Consider the following 24,660-nt stretch of genomic DNA (forward strand, 5'->3'; position numbering starts at 1 on the left):
CTAATGGCCCTCTGATTGGCTGGCAGCTATTGAAGGCTGGATCCCATCGTTATAGGGACGGGGACCCAGGCACCAGGCAGTGAATTGTTAAATACAGCCGGGGTGTCCTCCAAAGGGCCGAGGCAGGGTTCCCCTCGCCTTTTGGGCCCGGCGTCAAGACCCCCGCTGATTGCATAAAATCCAGCCCTAAATCTGTAGTTATCAGTTATTTTGCTTGTTGAATTAATTGGCATTACACTAAGCAATACTTTGCTTTGCAAATAAAATTTGAAGGTCTGAGTGACCTTCACTGGTTTGAAGACTTAACTGAAGAAGCATTAAGTTTATTAATTTTATGTCTTAACATGTTATTTGTATATGCCACACATAGATGTATATTGTATGTGCAGCCTAGATTTCAATTAATTCTGTAAGTGTAGCTGGTTTAGGAAACATCTGAAACATGACAGGGCTGCATACAAAATAATGTAACTATGTACATTATGGCCATGACTGTCTGATGCAGTATTTCACAACTTGTGAACACCATTTATTTCCTCTTTTATATGATGGAGCTTTTTGTCAAATTGTGAAGAAGGCTGCCAATCTCCTGGGCCAGATTAAGCCATTTAAATTTCAGGCAACTCTCCGATTGGGTTCTGTGATCTACCTGAACAACTAGATTTTAAGAAAGCAATTTTTTTTAAGGACTGCTGTCAGTAGATCTTCCCAGTATTTAAAATACTATCCAAAGAAGTGCATATTTAAAAACAAATTGTAACTTTTTTGTGGGCCAACTTGGAAAAAGTCTGAGATCTGGTCACAGTTTATAATAATCACCAGCATTCTGAACTGAATGATGCAGGCTCCAGTTTTGCCGGCTTCCGTATGGGAATTCTTGATTTCGGTTGCGGAGGCAGAAAACCGGAAAGGGATTTAACTTGAGGGAAGTAAAAGTTTAAAGCAAATCAACCCATACTCATATTGTTCTTAAATAAAAGCAAAATACTGCGGATGCTGGAAATCTGAAACAAAAACAAGAAATGCTGGAATCACTCAGCAGGTCTGGCAGCATCTGTGGGAAGAGAAGCAGAGTTAACGTTTCGGGTCAGTGACCCTTCTTCGGAAGGGTCTTGCTGATCACCAGAGAAATGTAGAGAAAAATTAATATATTATGCATTGCATTCTGATTTTTTTTTTTAATCTGTTGGCTTGTGTAGCCTTCTAGAATCATGGCCCTGGAGTGGGAGCATACAGCTACAGCTCTCCATATCCATAGAAGGAAAGAAAGCTTTGCATTTACAAGTGTCTTTTACGATCACAGGGCATCCCAAAGTGTTTACAGCCAATGAAGAACTTTTGAAGTGTAGTCACTATTGTACCTAGATTTTAGATTCATATTACCATAGCTATCATCTTTTTGAAAGATGGTTTGACATTAATATCCAAAGTCCAATTTTACTAATAATCTTGATCCAAATTTGATCTTGGCAGGTGTAACTCATCACATTTTCCAGCAAAAATGAGTAATGATGGATAATCCCCTTTAGGCAGATCTGTCTCTTCATCTAATGCCAGCAATTTTCCACTGTGTGACATTGTAACCGACCTCAGAGCATCAGAGACTGTATAAAGAATGGCAACGATTGATGATGCACTGGTTAAACTACATGCAATTAATATGCATTCAATTTTAAAAAAACCTCTACAGTATTGCTTTTGGAGCTCGATCTTCACAAAGTATAGTTTTCCATCACAATCTAAACTACGGGATTTGATTCCAAACATTTCTCTGCTATGAAATGTTGGATTCAGTAGCATGCAGCAGTGTTTATTCTCAATAGTTGAGACTCTTGGGCATTCTGACTGTTTCATAGTAGACCTTGTGTGAGATGATAATAGCTGGGAAATAAATAGAAACAATGAGCCTGCTATCGTTGGCTATGCAGGTGTGGCGTCACACGATTTCAAGAACCACATTAGTGTTGGCTTTATAAATAATCCACTTTGAATAAACCAGTGATACCATTGAATAAGCTATTGATTGTCCATAAATGCAGAATAGTGCAATTTAAGAAAAAACTAAACCCAGTCAATCTCCCATGGACAGTATTAGAGTGAAGACCAAATGTCACCTTCAAGTTGAGGGGTTAAATAAATGTGAAGGGTGTAGGGGATGGTGGGAAGGGGTGAACTAAGAAGAAACTCATTGAAACCTACAAAATCCTTAAAGGGAAGGACATGGTAGATGCAGCTATTTCCCCTGGTTGGGGAGTCCAGAACCAGGGGACACAATTTCAAAATAAGGGGGAAGCCATTTAGGACAGAGATGAGGAGAAATTTATTTACTCAAAGGGTTGTGAATCTTTGGAATTCTCTATCCCAGAGGGCTGTGGAAGCTCAGTCATTGAGTCTGTTTAAATCAGAGAGTGACAGATTTCTAAATACAAATGACGTAAGGGGATATGGGGATAGTGTGGGAAAAAGGCATTGAAGTGAATGATCAGCCATGATCATATTACATGGTGGGGCAGGCTTGATGGGCTGAATGGCCTACTCCTGCTCCTATGTTCCTATATCCTAAGTCAAAAGGAGTTACAAGGCAAGAGATAATTGGACCAGAGCATGCAGATGTAATTCAGAGTCCATTTTAAATTCACATTTTCTTTCCTTATTTTGTAGAAAATAATTTCACACAAATGGTGGCTACAGCACCACAACTGACTTGAGGATGTAATTAAAGCCTGACAAATTTAGATCGACAACTTCAATTATAAGTGTGGATGCAGAAATTTATCATGGCAAATATGACACACGAAGCGCATGCAGATTTTTAAACATTTTTTAGTATAAAAATATTTGTGTGCTTTTTGTTTTGAGCCACCTGCCAAGACTGAGGCACACATTATTTTGCCACATGAACATTAAAACTTAAAATTGCAAGCACCTGACTGGAAGGACATTTCCATGTTAACAGACAATGTTGAAACAATGGGGATCCAGCAATTGCTTCTCCAATACACAGAAGTGGTCAGACCAGTTTAGTCACATGGCTAACTGGCTGTGACAGTGAATCTCCACCAAAAGATATGAAGAGACTGTTCCATATAAGGAGATAGTCATATGACTAACCTGCGGGACAACCTGGGAATCTTTTTTGAATTTGAAATCCCATCAAAGGAATTTGAACTCAGACAAAGCCATGTGCTCGTGGAGTAAACATCTCTCCTGGAACTGAAGCAAGAACTACAGCCTCTCTTGGTGCCTGCTGTATCTCTTCACATGGAACTGAATCTTGTGATAACACGTGAAACTCGGAGAGAAAAGTTTGCCTCGTGAACAAAGTTTTAAGAAGATTACTGGGCCCCAATGAATCGCAAGACTATTTCTTCAATCAAGGACTTCAGCGAGCGTGAGAAATGGTAACAAGATATTGGCTCAAACTGTTCTAGTTATCTTTTCTTCTCCTTTCTGTCACAATTTTGCATGTTTATATCACATGAGTGAGCACGTCGTATATCCGCAAGTGTGAACCGTATTAGAGTATAAGTTTAAGGTTTAATAAATTTAATCTTTCTGCTTTAAACCAAAGAAAGCCTGTTTTTGCTCAATTCTTTGCCTTATAATTGGAAACTGTGAACAAGGATTCACACAAAGGAGCTGAAAATACAGTGTGTTTAAAAATTTAACCCTGTTACAATAAGTCCACATAAAGATAGCAAAAGATCCCGAGACATTGCTTACCTGGTCATAACAGAAATTGGGGGCTAGCATCGGGATTGTTACTCACAGACAAACAAGTAAAAATTGAAGTGGGAAGCCAAATTGTCCTCAATCAAAAAGAGCAAATCAATACAGGTTTTCTTGTGGTTGTCTATGTGATTGTGTACTAACATGTCTGTAACTGAAGCAAGTAGCTCTCCAAGCCAGGGTGAAGTAACTTGGGATAAGTTAAAAGCAGTGGCACTGGAGGAGTTGAGAAAAGTGGCTGAGCAGTGTGGGATCACTGTACATGGCAAGGCTAGGAAGTCTGAACTCCTAAGGCTAGTGGCCAACCATTTTTCCCTTGAATCTGATGAAGCAGAAGCAGTGTTAGAAGCAGACCCAGACAGGGTACTGTTAGCAAAGATACAATTGGAGCAAAGGAAACTTGAATTAGAGGAAAGAGAAAAAGAGAGAGAGGCAGGAGAGGGAAAAAGAAAGAGCCTTCCAGGAGGAATGGGAGGAGAAAGAAAGAGCCTTCCAAATGGAACATGAAGAAAAACAAAGACAGGAGAAGGAACGAGAGAAAGGGGAGGGAGAAAGAAAATTCCAGAAAGAATACGAAGAAAGGGAATTACGGCGGCTTGAGTTAACTAGGGGGCAACAGAGTAACCCTAGTGAAAGCATGGCCAATATGGAGGATCAGAATTCAGACTTGGGTACAAGATTGCTAAAACTCGCCCAATTGATTCCAAAATTCAATGAGGAAGATGTGGAAACATTTTTTGTGTCTTTCGAGAAACTGGCAAGGCAGCTAAAATGGCCAGCTGAGACCTGGGCTGGAATTTTACAGTGGGCAGACGGGAGCCGGACTCCGACGTAAATGTCGGTGACGGCCCTGCTTCCGCTCAGCCTGGGGATCCGTCCCGTAGTTTACGGATCCCCAGGCTTTAATTGGCCTGAGGTGGGACTTCTACCCACTTCGGGGAGGAGGTCCCGCCTCAGTGAGCTGCCGGCCAATCAGCGGGCCGGCAGCTCTTAGTCCCAGCAGCGCCACCGGAAGCGGTGGCTGCTACTGGGATGCAGCCCAGCTGACCTGATAGAGCCGAGTGAGTCGGTAAGTTTGGGTTGCCTCACCAGGGGGATCGGTCGTGCCCTGGTGAGGCTAGGGTGGTCGTTTGGGGACAGGGGGGCATCTTGGATCTCGGGGGTGGGTTGGGAGGTGGGGGCGACCCTCAATCGGGCACCCTGTGCCCGACTGCCATGCCCCCCTACCAGGGGCGCGGAAAGGCCGGTACCTATCGCTGGGTGGCCTTTCACATCCCTGGCACACCCGCTTGCCACGGGTAAAATACCCCTAGAGGCAGGCGAGGGCCATTATGTGGTCGTTAAGTGGCCACTTAAGGGTCTTGATTGGCCTTGGGTGGGCGGGCTGTTTCCCACCCTCCACCCCCCTGCCGGACCTCCGTAAACTTGTTTGGAGGTGGAATCGGGGTTGGTAGGCCTCCTGGAGCCTGCCGCTCAAATTTACACCGCCCCCAAGACACCATCCGACCCGCTGGGGCGGCGTAAAATTCTGGCCATGGTCTCTTTTACTGCAAAGCAAATTAAATGGAAAAGCCCATGAGGTCTCTTCCTTGCTGCCAGATGAGAGATCATCAAGCTATGAACTGACCAAAAATGCTATCCTTGGGGCATATGAATTAGTAGCCGAAACCTATCACCCGAAGTTTAGAACCCTCAAAAAGAAAGCCAATCAAACCTACCTGGAGTTTGAAAGAAGCAAGCAGCTGGCTTTTGACCAGTGGCTGAGGGCTTTAAAAATACAGCTCAGCTTCGAGACTCTCCGAGAAGTAATCCTGTTAGAGGAATTTAAAAACTCTCCCATTCTCAATAAAATCTCATTTCGAGGAGCAGCGGGTTCAAGGAGACCGGCAAGCAACCGTTCTGGCCGATTAATGAATTTTCTTTCATTTATAAGTCAGTTTCCCAGGGGAGAACCTTTCCTGATCACCCCCACAAATCTGAAAAGGACAAAGGGTGGGAAGGTGATAGAAGCCCAGGCAGTCCTGGAAGAGAAAGGAAAGCAAGGAGACACGGGGAGTCCTCCTCCAGCCAAGAAGGAAGGTGCTGTGAGCAAGAGTGAGACCCGGAAGCCTGTGTGCTTCCATTGTAATAAAGCAGGGCATTTAAAAGCTGCCTGTTGGAAAATAAAGGGGAAACCGGTAAGGTTAATCAGGACACACCCGCTCAGTGAAGATGAGGGCCTGTTGGAAAACATAGAACGGGCTGTGGCTTTGACTGCAGTAAGGGTGCAACCAAGGAAGCTTACTATGGCCAGTGCAGGAAAAGCTAATGGGATTCCTGAACGTTACCAGGGTTTTGTATCTGAAGGGAAAGTAACCCCATATCCCTCGAGTGGGGCAGGCAAGCCCATAGTGATTCTCAGGGACACCAGATCCCTTTTACTGGGAAAAGGCCTGACCTTTCCCCCCAGAGAGTGCAGTGAACACCACAATGGTGGTGAATGTTATTGGAGGGCAGTATATGTCTGTACCTGTACACAGGGTGCACCTGGAGCGCGACTTCATTTAGGGTCCGGTAACTGTAGGGGTTGTCCCTAGTTTTCCTGTGGATGGGGTTGATCTGCTCCTAGGTAATGATCTGGCAGGGGTGAAGGTGGTAGCCCCCCCCCCCCCCCCCCAGTTGTGAAAGAAAGACCGCAGGAGGTCAGAGAGACAGGGCACTGGCAGGAGATGGTCTCCTGCAGAAACCCTGAATGTGTATTGGGTCAAGCCATGATCAAACCAGTTCCCCCAGAGGAGACTGCATTGACACTGCAGGCAAATATCCATGAGGTCTGCCTGGCCGAGACTTTCTTTGGAAAGTTAGGAGACCGAGGGAATGAATTAAATGGACTTTCCCTTGGTGAGGCTGAACGAGCCGACCCAGTATTGTGAGGGTTAGCAGCGGCTGCCCAATCTGAAATTGAAGCAGAGGGAGTCCCTTAGTGCTACTTTTTAAAGAATGAATTGCTGATGAGGAAATGGAGTTCTCCTCACCGACCTGAGAGCAAGGGGTGGACAGTAGTTCACCAATCAGTAGTGCCACAGTGGTAGCGGGGAGAAATATTAAGAAGGGCCCATGAGACTACAGTAGCTGCACATGCCAGTATACGAAAGACCAAGGCCTGCATAAGACAGCAGTTTGACTGGCCAGAACTCCACAAGGAAACCCAACCTATAGTGAAACCTGCACCCCTAAGTCCTGTACCAGTGTTAGGAGGACCCTCCAGCAGAGGGCTGGAGAACTGTAAGGGACCCCCGCCAAGAACAAAAGGGGACAGGCAAGCGCATGGCTGGCAAAAGTTTAGAAAGAGAAGGGGAAAAAGTGACCCAGAGGGCAGGTTAAAGGAAATCCGGGAAGGTTCCCGGATGAAAACGCCTACCACCCGGTCAGCCAACCCAGGAAAATGTGAAAAGGTGGACCCCACATCCTCCTATGTAAATGCAGACTCTAGAAGCACCCCACCAGAGTTGTTAACATCATTTACAGGAGCCTGCAGAGACAAAGAGACCTCTAGGGGGCAGAGAAACCGTGAGGGTGATGACTCACCTAATCGAAGGGTCACCGGAAAATGCAGTTAAGTGTGCACAAATATCTGCAGGTAGGAGTGTCCCAGAGAACAAAGGGGAGAGTAACAGAGACTCCTCTCCTACAGTCAGAGGAAAAGAGAACCACCCATCCCCCGAAGCCAAAAGTCTTTTCATGAATCAGGGAGTTCAGGATAGACCCGCCCCCTACTTACTCTCCTGGAGATACAAAAGGGGGGAAATTAAAGCAGCCCGGGCCCCTCAGAGGGAGTGAATGAAAGAAATGCATGGTTTTCTTTCTGTATCTTTTATTTCTCTCAAACTCTGTAATGAAATGTGCCATTTTCTTCAAATTTCATTTCATTCCCCAGGGTGTGGAGGTGTCAGGAAAACCCCACCTGCCAAGACTGTGGCACACATTATTTCACCACATGAACATTAAAACTTAAAATTGCAAGCCCTCACTGGAAAGACAATTCCATGGTAACAGACAATGTTGAAACAATGGGGATCCAGCAGTTGCTTCTCCAATACACAGAAGTGGTCAGACCAGTTTAGCCACATGGCTAACTGGCTGTGGCACAGAAATTTGAACCTCCACTAAAGGATGTGAAGAGACTGTTACATATAAGGAACTAGTCACATGACTAACTTGCAGGGCAACCTGGGAGTCTTTTTTGAATTTGAACTCCCATCAAAGGAATTTGAACTCCGACAAAGCCATGTGCTCATGGAGTAAACATCTCTCCTGGAGCTGAAGCAAGAAGTACAGCCTCTCCTGTCTGCCTGCTTCATCTCTTCCCATGGAACTGAATCTTGTGAAAACACTTGAAACTCAAAGAGAGAAAGGTTTGCCATGTGAACAAAGTTTTAAGAAGATTACTGGGCCCTAACGAAATGCAAGACTATTTCTTCAATCAAGGACTACAGCGATCTCAAGAAACAGTAACAAGATATTGCCTCAAACTGTTCTAGTTATCTTTTCTTCTCTTTTCTGTCACAATTTTGCATGTTTATATCGTGTGAGTTAGCTAGCGTGAATGTCTTGTATATCCGCAAGCATGAACCGTATTAGAGTTTAAGGTTTAATAAATTTAATCTTTCTGCTTTATACCAAAGAAAGCCTGTTTGTGCTCAGTTCTTTGCCTTATAATTGGAAACTGTGAACAAGGATTCACACAAAGGGGAGCTGAAAATGCAATGTGTTTAAAAATTAAACCCTGTTGCAATAAGATCAGATAAATATAGCAAAAGACCCCTAGACATTGCTCACCTGCTCGTAACAATTGTGACGTAGTTACATTAGGACATACACAGGGAAAGGCTTCATCAGCCAAACCTTCCCACATTCAAATAAGAATCTGCTGGACACTGCTGCAAACAAACAGAAAATAGGTTCACTCCATCACCTGTTGCATTAACGCTATGAATAACCTCTTGCTTGTCGACTTATGTGCCAGTTGAATGAAAGTGTTTCTGCTTTCAAAGGAGTTCATTGTAATCCTTTTTAAATCTGTGCAGAGATGGGCAAACGGACTCCTGGCTTTTAAATGGGCTGGCTCATCAATAGTGTAATTAAAGGCACTCTCTTGGGCACAATTAACTTCGCTGTAGTAATGAATCGACCATTAATTGACTTTTTTTTAAAATGGTACCGTTTCTGAGCAGGTGTTCAGAACATCTTGGTTCCCAGAAGATCTATAGTATCTTCATTTCAATATGAAGATGTAATTATTCTATATAATCCAAGTGCTTTTTGAAGGAGTGAACAGTTCCCCCATACTGCAGTAAATTTGCTTGGATAACAGATGAGTTATGAAGGCACTAAGTTTTGTCACACAACCAATATTGAATCCTGTCCTCTCAACGACGACTAGGTATTTTCAAGGAAATTTGCATCTCTAGCTCATTCATGTGGCTGGAGGGGAGAGAAGCAGAGTGTTGTGATTGCAGTCAATCTATCTTTAATCCAGCCTATTTTTAAAAAATGCCTCATCAGCTCCTTGAATAAAAGTGGATTTCTCTTTCCTGAGGAAATTGAATAACAATTCTAAGACTATTTTACATTTGTGCTATTATGAAGAAATAAAAAGTAGTGAGGACAGAAGTTGTACAAAAGACAATTGATAACTCAGATATTGGCAGATGGCAGACCAGACTGGACAATAGGAGAAACATACTGATTACGGATGACATTACTAAAGTTCCCCAGAAAGATTGCATGTTATTGATGAGAATGGTTCCATTAAGGGGTAAGTTGGACAAGTTTGATAACAAGGCTATAGGCAGTGAATTTATATTTATGTAAAAGCCATAGAAATATCAATCCCAGCACATGCATTTCAACAGTTTGATCAGCATTCTCAACAGTAAATCTATGACCTGGATTGGTAATTGACTGGGAGGTTGGAGACAGAGTAGGGATAAAGGCAACATTCTCTAGGCTATGAAAAGTACTGTTCCCCAGGGATCTATACTAGGTCTCAGCTTTTCACCATATATTAATGACTTGTATGAAGGAACAGAGTTGAATATCAAAGGTTTCAGATGACACTTAAGTTAAGAGGTGTAGGAAGTTACAAACTGACTAAGGCCAAGTGAGTGGGCAGAATTATGCCAGATGGAGTTGAATGTGGGGAATTGTGAGGTCATCTACTGGATCTGAAAGGCAAAAATCTGAATATGTTCATGGTGAGACTAGGAGGTATGGAAGAACAAAAGGATTTGGCTGTCCATGCACAGAAGTTACCTAGCTAGTGCCTGGGTACAGAAATTAACCAAAGACTCCTGGCATGTTGATCTTCATCTTGGGATTGGAATTCAGAGGTAATACTTCAGTTATAAAGAGCATTGGTTATCTGGAGCACTGTGTTCAGGTTTTGGTATTGAATCTCAGGAAATATATACTGGCCTTCGAGAGAGTACTGTGCAGGTTCACCAGAATATCAGGGTTTAAGGGTTAAATTATGAGAACAGGTTGCATTAAACTTGGCTTGTATTCCCTTGTTTAGTAGGTTAAGGGGTAATCTAACCAGTGTTTAAAATTAATAAAGGGATTTGTTGGGTGGATAGCGAAAACACTATTTCCTCTTAATCAGAAACTAAAGGCCATCAACTTAAAGTTAGAGCTAGACGATTTAGGAGTGATTTAAGGAAGAACATTTTCACACAAAGTTAAGTGGAAGTCTGGAACCCATTCTTCCCCCCTTCTCTCCACCGCTATCAGAAGGATGTGGATGCTGAGTCAGTTGAAATTTTCAAGACTGATGTTGATAGATTTTTGTCGTTAAAGGCGCAAAGGCTTATGGAGCAAAGGTGGGGAAATGTAGTTATGGCAGGATCTATTTGAATGGTTTTAAAGGCTCAAGGGGTTGAATGGCCTTCTCTTGTTCAGAAAGTTTTGAATTTTGACATTAAACGTTTGGAGAATGGGTCAATTTAAACACTTGCGTAATCCCCAAATTAATAGATTCTTGGTCTTGGTTGGGGTGGAAAATGGGAAAAGTAAGTGAAATTTGGATTAATCCCTGTTCAATAGGCCAATAAGACCATCACTTCTTTTCCAAAAGTGACCTGAGCAATCCCTTTCCCTGTAATAAAAGCATCCTCGCCACATTCCCTTTGCAGGAGCACTTTGCCTCTCCAATCTGGCCCTGAATTAGAGGTACTCCCCAGTGGTACTCTTTTTGTTTTATCCCTCCTCCCCTACACTATCCCATTCATGGGGGCACTCTTTCTTCTCTCTGAAACTGCTCGCTCATAGTTCTTAGTCACCTCACCCTGATTGGCAAGTGTTTCACTGCTGATCCCTTCTACAGCTTCAGCCTGAGGCTCTTGCTTTGCTCTGAGAATGAGCTCAATATGGTGGGCAGGAATTCCTGACCTATTGCACAACAAGAACTACAGCCTTTTGGCAGCAAATTAATTGTTTTGTTACTAGCTTATAGTTTGCCACCTCAGAGGATGACATTTACTGATTAAGTATAGAGCCTAGCCTGCTCTGACTGATGTAGTAGTCCAGGTCCTTAAACATTCAGAAGCATAAAAAATCAGGTATATCAGATTATTTAACTTTGGTCATGACTGCAGACCAGTTTAAAGTTAATAGGATTCAAGCAGGATGAGACTTAGAAATAATTTTTCCATGCAATTGTGAATATGGAGTTAATTCAACCCCTTTGGCAATACTGGTCTGAAGCTACTGAGAGCCAACCATGTAGTGGAGGGACTGGTGACACATGTAAGCCAGAACGGGCAAGGTTGCACATTCTCTTCCTCAAGTCATCCGTGAAGTAGTGGGTTTTTACAATGAAATAGCAGCTTTTATGACTATTTTCTGGTGATAGCCCAGAAATTACAAGATTTATTGCATTAATTTTCACACCTTGCTATGGTGGCATTTGAATTCTCAACCTGTAGGTTACCAGTCTAATACCATAATGACTTGGCTACTGTACTGGCAGTTGGACAAGTATGTGGATTTATATAGATTGAGGGTTGTGAAGACGTATAAACAGATCAAATACTCCATGGATATGCTATGGGAACTGTGGAAAAAACATATGCAAAAAACAAACATTCATGGTTGCATAATGTTAGAAGCTTAGATATGCTACAGTTCTGCTGTATTACTTTTGGAGGACTGGGAGAAATTTTGCATAGCTTTCTTCAGGTGATAGTACTAGTTGAACATGATCAGTGGAAGAAGTAGGGTTTTCTCATTTCACACATACATATGTTACACTAAAATGATATTTTCCTGTGTCTAACTCTTGGAGCTGGTTATTTCTTTTCTTTTCCAGTTGTCAAGCTAATTATACACAACAGAACACCCGACTCTGTGTCTAGATCAGCGATTATGAAACAAATATTCCGAGAGCCCAACGAGTTTTGCTAGTGTACTGACATGATCTCGCCTGCATTTGGGAGGTCAGGTCATGTAAATAAGTAGAATGCTTTCCCTGCCCCATTGTTCTAGGCACAGGAAGGATATTGTGGGTGGGGGATATCTGGTAAATTTTAAGGGCTATGGCAATGTCAAGGTAAGTGACCAAATGGTGAGTGGGAGGGGAATCTTCCAACCTTTAGAAAGACATGAAATAGATACTCCACCCCACCCCTGCCCAAGTATTTCCCAATTGTCTCAAAAACTGTATTTTGGGAGGACTGGGGTGGGGGAGTACTGGGGAGGCTGTGGTGGTGGCAGGCTATAAGCAAGCGAAAGAAAATCCACAATTTGGGCATGTGAAAGAGAGTATGTGGCAAGTGGCTGAGTGTTTGATGACTGGTGAAGTGAACATGTTCCAACAAACAACACAGCAGTGCTCTATATGTTGGGCAGCAGTTTGTGACCAGGTTCAACACTTTGTTGCAGGAGAAAAGGTGAAGGGGAAGATTCCAAATTGTAAAGAGTTTGTCAAGGTAAGACTTCCCAACTGTATTATATACCAAATAGAAGATCCAAGACTGAATGCAACAAACTTTTGTGTCTTTTTCCATGCCAAGCCCTTGATCAAAATTATACCTTTGTCATTGGGTGTCATGCATACATTCAAGCTACAATTTACAATCGAAAGCCTTGCTACATTTACATCTTCCCATGGCTTCACACATTAACCTGTTATAAACATAGGTACTTACTGATGCCCACTGTGGATTCAGATTGGGCATATATCAACCATCAGTGACATCTTCTACTCTAGGAAATACAGCCATGTACTAACATTAGATATCTGTACCATGCTATTCAGTGGGAAAGGAGATGAAAGTGCTGGTCATGCAAGTTGATGCATCATTTATTTGATTCATGTGTGGACAGCACATCTGTTGAGAATTCCAGCACCAGTTCGGAATAAACCACAGACATGACAGAGGAGTAATGATCTTGGCAATCACTGGCAATGCCATCTGTAACTTGGCTGCAGATGGCAAAGCCTTGCAACTGGCTTCCTTGCTGGCCCAGAAGAATGTAAAGCAGTTTTCCAGTCATTATAGCAAGTTCTGATATCTGCTGGTCTCCAACACATGCCATGCCACCTTTCATATACCAACTCGACAATTAAAATTGTATTTGAGGAATTTGTAAAAACAAACTATCATGAGAAAAATAAAACTGGATTCAATTTTTTTAATTAAATAAAACAAGAAAAATGGGGGCAAAATTAATAGAAGTTACATGAAGCTACAACAAAGGCAAGCACAGACTTTTTTTTGTTTTGTAGCGGCACATTGCTTATCAAAGTTGTTTTGCTCCCATTCTGAATGGGTACTGGAGACAGAAAGGCAAACCTGTAGCAAATTTTACAGAGCAGAACCAGGTAATCATTTAAATATTTTTGCTTCAGATCTGATGCCTTAATGACACTAAAGCACAAAATGGTTGCAAACACTGTCTCTTACAAAATGCAACCAACTGCAGAATTGTAGCCCAGTATGAAGAGGGTGTAGATGGTGGTCTCCCAATTTTGTCACTTTCCCCTGAACCTGTGGCATAACTGCTGTCTTGGTGCACTGTACAAAATAATCGACCCCATAGTGGTAAGATATTTTCCAAGAGATGCAGAATACAGATTGTTGCTGATTTAATAGTGATGGGGTGAAGCTTTAGCATATAGCTAGAAATTTTGGGGGATTCAGTGGGGAGGTGGGGGGGGGTGGTGCAATGGGTGGGAGGGAAGATGAGCCTTGTTTGGTGAGTCACTTTAAATCTAGAGTTAGAACTCGTGCAGTTAAAAGCAACACCCTCTGTATGACTGATTATGAGGATCTCCTTGAACAATTCTGATTAGCTTGAATGACTCCTGTATAATTCTAACCACAGGTTCTGCAATGAGAAATAAAGCAGACAATTTATTTGAAGTCTGCCTCTAAGTATTAATTAATGGCTTGGCTTCATTTCTGTCTGCCATGGGGGAAAAGAATCTTTTTTAATTGAATATTAGAATTAATTATGAAAATTTCTTCTAGGACTGGAAAACATTGTTTGCATAAAAATGAAACCAAAACAACTGCACAATAGAATAGCTTCTATTGTGAACCCAATTGCATGTACAATTGAGTATCATATTTTAAACATTTTACAAAATCATGTATGTATTACAATATTCTCCTAATGGTACTTCATTGTCGCATTCAAGGTTTCATGCAAAATGATTTTCCTGGTTTAGCCTGCTTTGAAATCTCCAATCTGACAGTCCCATATTTGTCATTTGGGGTAGTTTTATACTGTGGCAATAGTGTGAACTTTCACTTTGGTTTTTGCATGTTTTTTTGATATTCCTCTTCCCATCACCATTTTTTTCCATTCCAGATCAAGTATTTGGGCTCAAAATATAGGAATCCCACAGTGTATTGGGTTACCACAGGACAGAACTGACTGGCAATTCAGTATAAATTTCCACTAAAATGATATAGTACAAGCATAACAGTGTGGGAAATATATAAATTCACATTAGTGCAGTTGGTTTGGTCTCTTGTGATTAAGGTATCTTGGTGCTGGGGGAGAGCTTTGCTGGGTTGTTCTTGAATCTATGGATCGTTTTTGCTGGGTAACAAAGGTGGAAATGTTTCATTTTGAAAACAAGGAAATCCTTCATCCTGATGAGCACAAACATTCCCAAAACGTGAGGTGGAGTTGCATGTTGAAAAGTCAACAGTTGGCACCATTAATTTTTGGAATGCGACCTTGAACTCCAATTTGTTGAAATTCGGGTAGCATTGGCACACAGGTGATAAATGAAAGGTGAAAGAAAAATTGGAAATGGAATTATCCCTGAGCTAATCTTGAAAATTTTGATTCAGCAAGGCCAGTCTTAGTAGAGGCATGGGAACAGCTTGTTCGTTCTGTGACACCAAGGGGTCTGGTGAGAGAAAAAAGAAAATGCCACTGGCCATGTATGTGCATGTGTTTATGAATAGCACTTTACTCTTACGAGCTATCTGTGAATTACCCTGTATTCACTCCAACCCATGACTATTGTTGCTTATAATCAATAACTTAATCATTAATTATATTCTAGCTTTTTGATGTGATTGTGCTTTATACCTGAGCTGTTCTCTCTTCAGGACCCCTTGATTTTCTTTACCATAGCATATTACAATGTTGGGGAGGAAAAACAATGCACTATATGTTATCCAAGATTCTATTGATGAGATATCAGAGAGCAGAAAAAAAATTCAAAACGTATTTAGACAACAAGAAGATATTTGTAACAAAATAGTGTTTAATGTAAGAGGAAAGGGTGGTGAAAGACTGAAGAACTGTTAATCTGGTGGATAGATATTTGCCAACAAATTAGTTTTTTTATTCTTGCCATCTTAATGGTTGCCATAGTAACAGCAAGAGATGCTGCCAGCAGCTTTTCTTTGACAACCTGCATTCATTGAGGTGCAATTTTCTTCAGGATGAACAATCCTACAGGGACTGAGGTGAATGTTTAGTAAACCTGTCATTGCTATCCAAAACTCAGTAGATTGACTTTTTTGTGTAAAGAATATTTGCTGCTTTGGTATTTAATGACAAATTACTCCTGAGGTGAGGTACCCAAGTATCTTGTGCGCACAATAGTCTTTCATGAAGGGGATGGATTCTGAACTCATTATTAATTGTATTCTGTTTGTCCGAACATATAACTTTATAATTTTATTTTTTATGGGAACTAACATTTTAATCTTTTGCAGAATGTTACAGCACAGATGCAGGCCCTTCCTTCCATTATGTGTGCTGTTCTTTTCCTTTACATGAATCACCAGATCTAATCTTACTCTGCTGCTTGCTATCTCTACTCCCCAATATATCTGAAACAATTATCTAATTTCCTTTCAGAAGTATTTATGGACTCTGCTCAATGTGGCAGAGAATTCCAATTCTAACCACCCTCTGTAAAATAAGAAGTGTTCTAATCTCTTAATTCTTTTTATGATCATAAATTTATGCCTTTCAGTTTCTGCATTGCTGACTAATGGAAACAGTTCATTACTATTCACAACCCTTTATCATTTGAAGAACTGTACCGGATCACACCTTAATCTTTTCATCTCCAAAATCTCAAATCTCTTTATAGAATCATAGAGGTAGACAGCACAGAAACAGGCCCTTCGGCCCATCGTGTTTGTGCCAGCCATCAAGCACCTAACTATTCGAATCCCATTTTCCAGCCTTGTATGCTATGGTGTTTCAAGTGCTCATCTAAATACTTCTTAAATGTTGTGAGGGTTCCTGCCTCTACCACCTCTTCAGTAAGTGCATTCCTGATTCCAACCACCTCTGGATAACAAGTTTTTTCCTCAAATCCCCTCTCAACCACCTGCCCCTTACCTTAAATCTATGGCCTCTGGTTATTGACCCTCCGCTAAGGGAAAAAGTTTCTTCCTGTCTAACCCATCAATGCCCCTCATAATATTGTATACCTCAATCATGTCCCCTCTCAGCCTTCTCTGCTCTAAGGAAGACAACCCTAGCCTTTTCAGTCTCTCTTCATAGCTGAAATGCTCCAGCCCAGGCAACATCCTGGTGAATCTCCTCTGCACCATCTCCAGTGCAATCACATCCTTCCTATAGTGTGGCGACCAGAACTGTACACAGTACTCCAGCTGTGGCCTAACTAGCGTTTTTTACAGCTCCATCATAACCTCCCTGCTCTTATATTCTATGCCTCGGCTAATAAAAGCAAGTATCCCATATGCCTTCCTAACCACCATTTCTACCTGTACTGCTGCCTTCAGTGATCCATGGACAAATACATCAAGGTCCCTCTGGCCCTCTGTACTTCCTAGGGTCCTACCATCCATTGTACATTCCCTTGTCCAGTTAGTCCTCCCAAAATGCATCACCTCACACTTCTCTGGATTAAATTCCGTTTGCCACTGCTCTGCCCATCTTACCAGCCCATCTATATCGTCCTGTAATCTAAGGCTTTCCTCTTCACTATTTACGACACCACCAATTTTCGTGTCATCTGCGAACTTATTGATCATCCCTCCTATATTCACGTCTAAATCATTTATGTACACTACAAACAGCAAGGGTCCCAGCACCGATCCCTGTGGTACACTACTGGTCACAGGCTTCCAATCGCATAAACAGCCCTCGACCATCACCCTCTGCCTCCTGCCACTAAGCCAATTTTGGATCCAAATTTCCAGATTGCCCTGGATCCCATGGGCTCTTACCTTCTTAACCAATCTCCCATGTGGGACTTATCAAAAGCCTTACTGAAGTCCATTTAAACTACATCAACTGCTTTACCCTCATCTACACATCTAGTCACCACCTCGAAAATTTCAATCAAGCTAGTTAGACATGATCGCCCCTTGACAAAGCCATGCTGACTATCCCTGATTAATCCCTGCCTCTCCAAGTGGAGATTAATCCTGTCTCTCAGAATTTTTTCCAATTGTTTCCCAACCTCTGGTGTTAAACTCACCAGCCTGTAATTACCCGGTTTATCCCTGCTCCCCTTCTTGAATAATGGTACCACATTCGCTGTCCTCCAATCATAACTAATCTCTCCACCTTGACAACATTCGAGTAAATCTATGCTGCACCTTTCTCCATTGTTTTTATATCCTTCCTGCTATGGGGTTTTCCAAACCACACAATGTTCAAAATATAGTCAAACTAAGATTGTGCGCAACTTTCTATGGCATTATTATTTGCACTGACACTAACCCGTGCATTTATTTTATATTCATTCATGGATGGGCGTGTTACTGGCAAGGCCAACATTAACTGTCCATTAATGCAAAATGCTGCAGATGCTGTAAATACTCAGCAGGTCAGGCTGCATCTGTGTGGAGAGAGAGACACACACAGTTAATGTTTCAGGCTGATGACCTTTTGTCAGCACGTTAACTGTTTCTCTCTTCACGGATGCTGCCTGACCTGCAGAGTATTTACAACATTTTCTATTTTTCTTTCATATTAATTGCTCAAATATGGTTACTCTTGAGGAGATAATGGTTCTAGTCCTTTGCCAAATATTGAAGTCTGTGTGAAGGTACTTCCACAAGGACATTGGGTAGGGAGTTTCAGAATTTTGACGGATGGCGCGTGACTTGGGTAACTTGGGGGTAATGGTGTTTCCATGCATCTGTTACCCTTGCCCTTCTATATGGTGGAGATTGTGGGATTGGAAGGTGCTGCTAAAGAAGATTTGACAACTTGCTGCCGTACAGCACACACTGCAGCTATAGTACACTTCTGGTGGAGCGAGTCTGTGTTAAACTAGTGTATCAGGTGCTGATCAAACAGACTACTTTGACCTGAATGGTGTTGAGCTTCCTGACTGCAGCTGCATCCATTCAGGCAAGTGGAGCACATTCCATTACACTACTGACTTGTACTTTGTAAGTTATGGAAAGGTATTTGAAATTCAGGAGGTGAGCTAATACCTAGCTTCTGACCTTCTCGAGTCGCCACAGCATTTATGTGGTGATCCCTACAATATTGGTGGGTGATTGGGCAATGGTAATGCCATTGAATATCAAGGAGAGGTGGTTAAGGGCTGCTTTATTGAAGATGGTCATTGCTTGGCATTTATTCACTAATGCACTTGCCACTTATCAGTCCGAACCTTAATTTTTCCTATGTGGACTGTTTCATTATCTGAGGAACTGCGAATAGAACTGAACACTGCAATCATTGGCAAACTGCCCCACTTGCAGGACACTGTTCTGAGGAACTCCTGCAGCTGTGTCCTGGGGCTGAGATGCTTGATCTCCAAAAACAAACTTCCTTTGTGCCAGTTATGATTTTAGCCGTGATGGAGCTTTCCCTCTGATCCCCATTGACTTGAATTTTACTAAAGCTCCTTGCTGCCACACTTGGTCAAATGCTTTGATGTCAAGGCAGTCATTTTCACCTCACTTCTGGAATTTAGCTCACATTTATGTTTGGGTTGAGGCTGTATTGAGATCTGGATAGAGTGGGCCAAGTGGAACTGAGCTGAACATTGTTGAACAGGTTAGTGGTGAATAACTTGCCCAGGTATGTCCTATGCACAAATGCAGCAGGATATATCTAACCCGGCCAATTACCACTCTTTATCAGTCTACTCTCGATCATCAGCAGTGTGATGGAAGGTTTCACCTACAGTGCTATCAAGCGGCACTTGCTCAGCAATAACCTGCTCACTGGTGCTCAGTTAGGTTCCACCAGGGCCACTCAGCTCCTGAGCAGTCTTGGTCCGAACATGGACAAAAGAGCTGAACTCTAGAGGTGAGGTGAGAGTGACTGTCTTTGACATCAAGGCAGCATTTGACTGAGTCTGGCATGAAGGAGCCCTAGAAAATCTGGAGTCAATGGAAATCAGGGGGAAAACTCTCCGCTGGTTGGAGTCATGCCTAGCACAAAGGAAGATGGTTGTGGTTGTTGGAGGTCAATCATCTCAGTCCCAGGAAATCACTGCAGGAGTTCCTCAGGGATATGTCCTAGGCCCAACCATCTTCAACTGCTTCATCAATGACCTTCCCTCCATCATGAGGTCAAAAGTAGGGATATTTGCTGATGATTGCACAATGTTCACCATTTGCGACTTCTCAGATACTGAAGCAGCCCATGTCTGGATGCAGCAAGACCTTGACAACATCCAAGTTTGGGCTGATAAGTGGCAAGTAACAGTCGCACCATGCAAGTGCCAGGCAATGGTCATCTCAAACAAGAGAGAGTCTAACCATCTCCCCATGATGTTCACTGACATTACCATTGCTGAATCCCCCACAATCAACATCCTGGGGTCACCATTGACCAGAAACTTATCTGGACTTGCCTCATAAAAACTGTGGCTTCGAGAACAGGTCAGTTCTACAATTCTAAGGCGAGTAACTCAGCTCCCCAATGCCTGTCCACTATCTACAAGGCAAAAGTCAGGAGTGTGATGGAATACTCTCCACTTGCCTGGATGGGTGCAGCTCCAACAACACTCAAGAAGTTCGACACCATCCAGAACAAAGCAACCCGCGTGATTGGCACCCCATCCACCACCTTCAGCATTCACTCACTTCACCACTGACACACAGTGGTAGCAATCTACAAGATGCACGGCAGCAACTTACCAAGGCTCCTCAACAGCACCTTCCAAACCCATGACCTCTACCACTTAGAAGGACAAGGGCAACAAATGCATGGGAACGCCACCACCTGCAAGTTCCCCTCCAAGTCACACATCATCCTGTTCCTTCACTGTGGCTCAGTCAAAATCCTGGAATGCCCTCCCTTACAGCACTGTGGGTGCTCCTATACTCCAAGAACTGCAGCGGTTCAAGATGGCAGCTCACCATACCTTCTCGAGGGGCGAACAATAAATGCTGGCCCAGCTGGCGATGCCTACACTTCACGAACGAATAAAACAAAGTGCTACTCGGTAGCCCTTAGCAAAGTGACAGAAAGAATTGTTTGGAAATAGGCTGATAGGGCAGTAATTGGCTTGGTAGGATTTATCCTACTTGTGGGCTAAGCTTTTTCGGCTCCTTTTTAAAAATTTACCCTTTAATATATATTTTTCCTATTCTTCCAAAATGTATTACTCTACATTTTTCTCCATTGAACTGCATCGTCCTATTTTGCTAGCCTCTCTATCTCAAGCATTCTTTCAGTCCTCCGTGTGCCATACTCAAGTTTGGCATCATCAGCAAATATTAACATTATTCCTATATTATATATATAATGTAAATAATAGCAATCCCAACACAACCTTATGAAACATCGCACCCTATTTTTCCTGCTCAAGAAACTTTGCCTTTATGCTTGCTCCATTTCAGGCATCTCTCCATTTGTGGCCAGGGTCCCATCATTTCCATATACTATTATCGGTGAAGACATTTTTTGAAATTCTGTAACCTCTAATTTCTTCTAAGAATTCTTCAAGGTTGGTCAAGCTTGGCCTAACTTAAAAAATAAATCCTTGCTAATTAACCAATATTGGCTCCTGTTTCTCCAAATGCTTCTGCCTGTAATATAAGATCTAATGAATTAAATCTAGCTGTGCTATAATGTCCTAGATTGTCCCTGTCTCCTTTTTTCAAAGAGGAGTGTTAATACTTGCAGTTCTTTGGCACACCTTTCCTTTCCACAAAACCTTGGAAAACTACAGTCAGAGACATTTGTGATTTCCTTACATTCCCTTGGGTGCAAATCAAGTTCTATTGCTATGCGTATCTTAAATCTGAGTTCCTTTTTCATGCACTTTGATTTGAATTACAACTAATTGTTCTACAACCACTTAGTTGTTCCACAATCCCAATATACATCGCATTTATGAAAACTGGGGTAAAATACTTATTTCATATCTGGAACTCCCCTCGCTCTTGCCTCCTTTTTATCTTGTGCAGAAATCTGAATACATCAGGTATAAGAGTACTCCCCATTGTACTTTTGAAAGTAGCTTTGATTTCTGTTATGAGGCATTGGGCTGCTAGTTTGAAATCCCAGCAACAGGGAACTACAGTATGAAATACATTTTAAATTCTCACTGAAGCCGTTGAAATTTCTAGAACAGAACTCACTGGATATGTACAAATGTAATTACATGGATACTGTGGTGAATTAGCATACTTCTTCTCAAAGGTCCAAATACAGCCCAGACTGAAACGGGGAAATAGCTCTTCCACATGATGGTGGAACTGTCTGGCTGAGTGGGTTGCTGAACTACCAGGTTGCTGCCACTTGGCCTCAATTCAGGGCCTGGCTTTCAGTGGACCGTAAAATTATATGAATATGTTTTGATATTACTGGCTATGCTGAATGAAGAACTAAATCAGCATACCATATCTGTCACTGGTTGAAAATATTTTTGTGTTGCACGTAAATCAGGCAACTACTGGGTGAAATGAATATGGAGGCCGCCAGAGTGGGCCCCATATAAATTTGGTGGACGGCCCTAATTATTGTGCATTCAGAAAGCTACCACTGTGATTTGTGCTCCCAGTAGGCAGCTTATCAATTGGAAGGTAGAAAATCCAGAAAAGTAGCTGCTGCTTTTAGGTCTGCAGCGGCACCTTGAAGGGGACATGCTTTTATTTTCATGGGATCCCCAAAAAAGCAGGCCTGTGCAATAGCATGCATCAGGACTTCCATCAGGCTCTGAGAATCTCCAATGCAGCGGTGGAGATGCTGATTGAGTGAACCACAGTTAGCTGACTGGGTTCAAGGCAAAAATGACAGGAAAACAAGAGGGTGCCATAAAATATCAATGCCCTCTGAATTGTCCCTAGGACCCTGCTGTGGTGCTGAATGAACTTCAGTGATTTACCTTTGCCTCAGCACTGTCAATACCAGAACCAGTTAAGAGTTCCAAGGTACAGCAGCAACAAGCATAGGAAAGTGGTTTAAGATGAAGAACCCATAAGCAAAATTTCTCCCAAAATGTTCTTCAAATTCTCTTGAGTGAAACTGATGATCCCTTTTTAAAATTTTGCTGGAACTGGTTTCCTATTGACTTGTACCACCCATGGTTGATGGGCATGAGCAGGAAGTGGTAAAAGGAAATTGGGAAGTGACCAAAATAGCATCAGGAGGATGGGGTTCCTAAAGACAATTAGCATATATTTGAGTCTTGTACTCATTTCTGATGGGAACTCTGGCCGAGCAGGTGGAGGGTTGCAGATAATAACTCAGAAGTTGCTGCTTTCGCCAGTTGTGTAGTTTTGGTTCCATTAACCCACTCCTCCCATTTTAATTGTAAATGGGGCAGTAGCAAAACTTTTCTTTCCTCCTGTTTTTTCCTGCAGGTGTTAGGATTTTGTTTCCAGAAATACATCTTGCTCTGATATCACTTCAATTGCTCTTTCATGTATAGTCTGAGTTTTTAAAGGCTGTTCAACTGTAGGAGTATCACAAGTGGGCACAGTTCTATCCTTAATTAACAACAACACATATGCGTTGGCCAGAATGGTCACTAGGTAATGCTCAAGAGAGGAAACAGTGACTGCCCTTTTTTTTTTTCTCCCTAGATCAGGGGCACTGAAGTCCATTGTAGCACATCTATCACTTCCTTAGCTGAGGTTAGATAACTTTGCATAAATCAGGGATTGAACTGTTTATCTCATCCCACTCAAAGTGGGCAACGTTGTAATAGAAATACTGCTTGGAGCCTGCCTAAATTCAAGGATGTGAGCCTAATGGCAGAAAATCCACCAACATCAGCATTCACCTTGATAGGAGCATTGCACAATTTTGCCCCATATGAGGTTATAATTGGCTGGTCCACAGCTGTTACATAAGTTTCTAAATTCACTTGAAAAAACCCTTCAAAACACTCCTGCAGGAGATGCAGAGGCGAAATGGGCCCACATCAGAGACGCCATCCATGACTCAGCAATGACCACCTTCAGCAGACGGGAGAAGCAGAATGCAGACTGGTTTCAATCTCACTTTGAAGAGCTGGAACCTGTCATAGCCGCTAAGCGCACTGCACTGTTGAAATACAAGAAAGCCCCCAGCGAGCTAACACCATAGCACTTAAAGTAGCCAGAAGTGCTGCACAAAGAACAGCCAGGCGCTGTGCAAATGCCTACTGGCAACACCTATGCAGTCGTATTCAGCTGGCCTCCGACACCGAAAACATCAGAGGAATGTATGATGGCATTAAGAGAGCTTTTGGGCCAACCATCAAGAAGATCGCCCCCCTCAAGTCTAAATCAGGGGAAACAATCACTGACCAATGAAGGCAAATGGACAGCTGTGTGGAGCACTACCTAGAACTGTACTCCCGAGAAAATTTTGTCACTGATACTGCCCTCAATGCAGCCCAGTCTCTGACAGTCATAGATGAGCTGGACGAACAGCCAACGAAATCAGAACTCACTGAGGCCATTGATTCTCTAGCCAGTGGAAAAGCCCCTGGAAAGGATGGCATTACCCCTGAAATAATCAAGAGTGCCAAGCCTGCTATACTCTCAGCACTCCATGAACTGCTTTGCCTGGGCTGGGATGAGGCAGCAGTACCACAGGACATGCGCGATGCCAATATCATCACCCTCTATAAGAACAAGGGTGACCGCGGTGACTGCAACAACTACCATGGAATCTCCCTGCTCAGCATAGTGGGGAAAGTCTTCGCTTGAGTCGTTTTAAACAGACTCCAGAAGCTGGCTAAGCATGTCTACCCTGAGGCACAGTGCAGCTTTCGAGCAGAGAGATCCACCATTGATATGCTGTTCTCCCTTTGCCAGCTACAGGAGAAATGCCATGAACAACAGATGCCCCTCTACGTTGCTTTCATAGATCTCACCAAATACTTTGACCTCGTCAGCAGACGTGGTCTCTTCAGACTGCTAGCGTAGATCGGATGTCCACCAAAGCCACGAAGTATCATCACCTCATTCCATGACGATATGAAAGGCACAATTCAGCATAGCGGTGCCTCATCAGACCCCTTCCCTATCCTGA

At 42.6% G+C, this 24,660-nt stretch overlaps 1 protein-coding gene across 5 annotated transcripts in view; it reads left to right on the plus strand.

The window, feature by feature from the left end:
* The window catches only part of mpp2b (MAGUK p55 scaffold protein 2b), a 565,073-nt gene that overhangs the window by 133,774 nt on the left and 406,639 nt on the right, over positions 1 to 24,660 (plus strand). The window lies entirely within an intron of this gene.

Source organism: Heterodontus francisci, chromosome 33 (genome assembly GCF_036365525.1).
Source record: "Heterodontus francisci isolate sHetFra1 chromosome 33, sHetFra1.hap1, whole genome shotgun sequence".
Taxonomy (NCBI): Eukaryota; Metazoa; Chordata; class Chondrichthyes; order Heterodontiformes; family Heterodontidae; genus Heterodontus; species Heterodontus francisci.